The sequence below is a fragment of the Vigna radiata genome, chromosome 7, assembly GCF_000741045.1.
Source record: "Vigna radiata var. radiata cultivar VC1973A chromosome 7, Vradiata_ver6, whole genome shotgun sequence".
Taxonomy (NCBI): domain Eukaryota; kingdom Viridiplantae; phylum Streptophyta; class Magnoliopsida; order Fabales; family Fabaceae; genus Vigna; species Vigna radiata.
Genome location: NC_028357.1, coordinates 5,097,796 through 5,102,332, shown reverse-complemented (window position 1 = coordinate 5,102,332; position 4,537 = coordinate 5,097,796). Strand labels below are relative to the sequence as shown.

Sequence of the window (4,537 nt, the reverse complement as noted above, 5' to 3'; positions counted from 1 at the left end):
GTCATGTATTGTCTGGTTTGCATACTTTTGACTTGAGATTAATTTTGATATGTATATGTGAATATAATTGCATGTCTTTATATAGTTAGCTCACCCTTGCATTTGGTTGTGTTGTGCTATGTCTGCGTGTTTTCTCTTGCGATGATCATCCATTTTGGATGGGAGCAGATGGCGATGATGTTACTCTGGAGACAGTCTTGGAGGAGAACAGCGATGCAGCTGCTTAGTTCTGCTAGGAGATTTCATGACCCCCCTTATGTTATCTACAAACAATTCCTTCTTATGTTATTCTGAAATACTTTAGTGCTTCAAGTTTTAAATTCCTACTCAATTTGGATAACTGTAATCCCTATACTCAAGACTCTTAACTGCCTGTCTGCACTCCAACTGCTTTCTTTATTATAATGGATGACGTCTTATTATTATATGCTTGACGTATATTCTTGGGATGTCACATTAGTTTGTTTCAATGATTTTTAATCTCTTTAATGTCCTTTTTTCAAATAATATAAAAATTTATTACAGTATAGAAAGGAATCACAGTTAGAACAAAAATAGTTGTTGAGATTATAATTGTCGTAAAACTTCAATTACATGTTAGTTTCACATTTATTCAATATTTATTAGACATTCTATTTTAAATTCTATCCAGTTGTATTATTTTAATATTTTAAGAAAAGCAAACATGTGTTTTTTAAAAAGTTTTGATAATATTATATATATTTTATTTTGTAATTTTGATTATTATAAGAGATTTAATATTTAAAAGAATGTGAAAACATAAAAACGAGTATGAGAATGCATAGTAGTACGAAGCTCGGAGAGATTGTGATAGTTATCAAAAGGGATAATGATACTTAGACAATATTTTTTACCAATATTTGAATATTATTACGTGTCATTCTGTAATTGATTCAAAATTACTCCACAATCAATAATAATAATGATAAACATTACCATAAATTAATAACAAAATGATACATGTTCAAATGTTATAAAAAAATGTTCTTTAACTATCATTATCTATATCAAACGTCATTATCATTCACCGAATTGGATTTAGTGTTGTCGAACCTGTAAATGGGAATGCATAATGTATTAATCAACCGATTGGGTTGTTGTCAAACTAAGCTTAACTTTTGTTGTTGGACAACATCTTGAAAAAAATCTTTAGATATTCAAGTCTAATAGAACATACACTTTAAACATTAGTTTTTGGGTTGTATAATTCTTTATATTATAGAAATAAAATAAATATCCTATTTGTTACTGTATATTATAATATCCTATTTTGTGTTCGAAAATATGTTTGGAGCGTTGTAATTAGTAGGAAAAAAAATTAGGTGGGAGGAAGTGCTTTGATATTTAAGGATGATTTTTGTGACAGTTAGAAGCTTCGTGGAAAATGATGAAAGCTTCTGTATTTAGAGCTATTTATAGTTTTTTATATAAATGGATATAAGGTTTAGCTATTATTTTAAAAACAGTACACCAATTTTGTCTATTTGATTGCGACACATCTTATACTCAATATTTAACTATTTTTTTATTAATCATTTTTTTCATTAAAATAATCGTATATTTGCGTATTTAAATCTTACACGTGGTGGATATATGTCAAGTCAATTTTCTAAGTACCATGGATTTAAACATTATTTTATTTCAATTTTGGATTAGTTTACATTCATACCATATGTAAAAGTAATTTACTGTTGGTTAAAATTCGCTCTAATTCTCATAAAAAAAATTAATTAGATTTTTATTTTTTATTTGGTTTAATTTAATTTTTTTATTTTAAAAGTATCTTATTATATTTTTTTTTGTTAGATTGATGTTAAATTTTAGTTGAAATGTCAAATCATTTTACTTAAAAAATATACATATTCAAATCATTGTTATTTGTTAGGTAAAATGATTTAATGTATAAAAAATATACATATTCAAATTATTATTCCACTTATTCATAAAAAAAAAAATCGAAGACTTTATCTACATTAATTTAAAAATTAAAATTTAGTTTATAGAAATTAGTACACGTACTTGACTAAATTTATAGTTGTGAATTTATTGTTTAGAATATAATTATAAATTCTATAAAAGAAAAAAGAAGAATATAGCTGTGAATTAATCAAGATACCCATAAACAAGTTGTGGCTATGTAGGACCATTTTAGAATACGTTATATATTATTATGGTTTATAACTAAGAAAGAAAGTGGTTTTAAGATTCTATTAATTGGACAATCGAAATCTCTGAAAGATAAATTGAAAAAAAAAATAGTATATTAAGCTTGAAAGGATTTAAAGTTCTGTTAGGTATTGTAATATTGAAACCTTAAAAAGTGTAACGCCCCGACAACTTACAGGGACTGTTGACTGCCTCCACACATCACCACAAGACTTTTCAGTGTGCTTTATCCTCACTCGCACATTTTCCGGGAAAACTTCCCAGAAGGTCACCCATCCCAGAATTTCTCCGGCTAAGCACGCTTAACCATGGAGTTCTTATGGGTTAGGCTTCCGAAAAGTAAATGCATATGCAAAGGTTCTACCTTGCAAGTAGAGTTATTTTTAATTTTCCTTATCCTATCAAGTCCTAAAGACTATGCTCTACACCAATTTGGTGGCTTGTAGGTACTATCGGAATTACCTCTGTGCGGAGGTACTGTTAGGGCGCTTTTAGGAACTGTGCTGTGAGAACCAAAAGGTAAGGGGAGTTAATTTGATGGTTGTATGTCGTGGGCGTGATAATTTCCAGTAAGAGTTGACTGTGTGCATCTTTTATTAGTTTCTTTGAATGTGGGCATCATGCGTATGCTTGTAAGGGACGTACAATGTGAGAAAATTTTGTATTCTTGTGGATTTTAGTATGTACTAAAATGTTTATATTGCTGTGAGAGTTGTTGTTTGACAATTGTCTTGCTACCTAAATGCATGAGTAAGTCTCAGTTTCTCTCCATACATTAGCATTAGTGGATTTATGGTTCCTCTCTACAAATTGAAGTGGATGTGGGAAACTGTGTATAATGGTGGTTATGGAGAGATGAGTAAAATGGGAGAGGAAAGAGAATGAGTGTGGCCCGTTTTCGTGGGATTCATGTCTCGTAGACTAGGTTTGGTGGTTTGTGAAATATTGTTGAAGAAAAAGGAAACAAGGAGGTTTCCAGGTTAGAAAAAAAAAAAGACAAAGGAAATAGGTGGAACTTGGAGTTGGAGTCTAGGTTGAGTGATGATAAGAGAATGAGGTTGTATGAAATATAAAAGTGTGTTGGAAGAAAGGAGGGTGGTGGTTTCGCGCTTGGGTTAAGGGGTTTCTTCTTGTAGTTATTGGAAGTGAATATTGGGGTTTTCCTGGGAGGAGTCCGCCGACTGCAAGGAGAATGAGAGGTTTATGTTTTAAAACAAAAAGTACTAGTAGGTTATGTAGTATAAATTGGGTAGTGATGTTCCAGAAAGAAAAAGAAAAGATAGAAGAAGAAAATAAAGAAGGAAGGAGTAAGAAGAGAGAGATAAAGGTTCAGTGATGAAATGGTGAAAGGAATGTGCAGAGGTGATTAATATTTATGTGGGTTTAGAAACTTGAAAGGTAGTAAAGAAGTAGGATAAGAAAGGATATGAGTTTTAAACTTACAAGTGGGTCCCATATGTATTTGATTGGAAAGAAAAAGTAAAAAGAGAGAAAATAGTAGTTTAATGTAGATAATTGTTTAAGTGCAAATGTGTTACGTGAAAGGACATGGTATTCTTTTTATAAATTCCTTAGTAATTTATGTAGAAACATGAAAAGATTAATGTATGGATTGGCATTTTGTGGAAAGGGTGGGACCCGTAAGCTTTTGGAGAAAGGGAAAAAATGATATTAAAGATGAAGGATTGTAGTAAAATGTTAATGGAAAGGGGCATTTGAAAATGGTGAGGAAATTTGCAGGAGGAGTACGTATGGATGTATATATTATTAATATAATTTTAGTCATTTATATTGGTGGAAGTTACGTGTGTGTATATATTTATATATAGTATTATATTAGGTTTTGATTTTAATTTAAGGAAGATTAATATTAAATAAAGATAAGGTGGCTTTATTAAGAAGTTCATGTGAAGGGATTTATGTACCTATTTTATTATATTATATTAATAAAGTATGAATTTATTTATAGGTTTAGTTGTCTTTAATATTTTTTTTTATTATATTTTAGTTGTAATTTAAATGTTTTTTTTTTTGAGAAAATACTAAATGAAATATGTGTGTTGTGTTATAAAATAAAAGTTGCAAAGTGATTACTCAGATATGTCGGTGAGTATTAATGAGTTACTTGGGTTGAGAAGTATGACTGAAGTGTATGTTTCTATGAAGAGGTTGATTAATTGTGGCAGTACAAGTATGTGATTAACGAAAACATGTTTCAAAGTACTAAATCTCTCGGTGAGATTCTTAGTGTTTTAGAATGAAAGTAGGAGCTCAGTCTTGGGGGTCTTCTTGACGCTCCAATGGTCAATCAAACTCACTTAGAGAGGTTGAACCATGTGGTGAGGAGTAG

General features: G+C 30.0%; 1 long non-coding RNA gene across 1 annotated transcript in view; it reads left to right on the top strand.

The window, feature by feature from the left end:
• The first annotated feature begins 2,631 nt into the window (after positions 1-2,631).
• LOC111242108 overlaps positions 2,632-4,537 on the top strand; it is a 2,664-nt gene continuing 758 nt past the window's right edge. The window contains exon 1 of the long non-coding RNA XR_002668979.1: positions 2,632-2,706. This is a non-coding gene — a long non-coding RNA (uncharacterized LOC111242108). The remainder of the gene's footprint in view (positions 2,707-4,537) is intronic.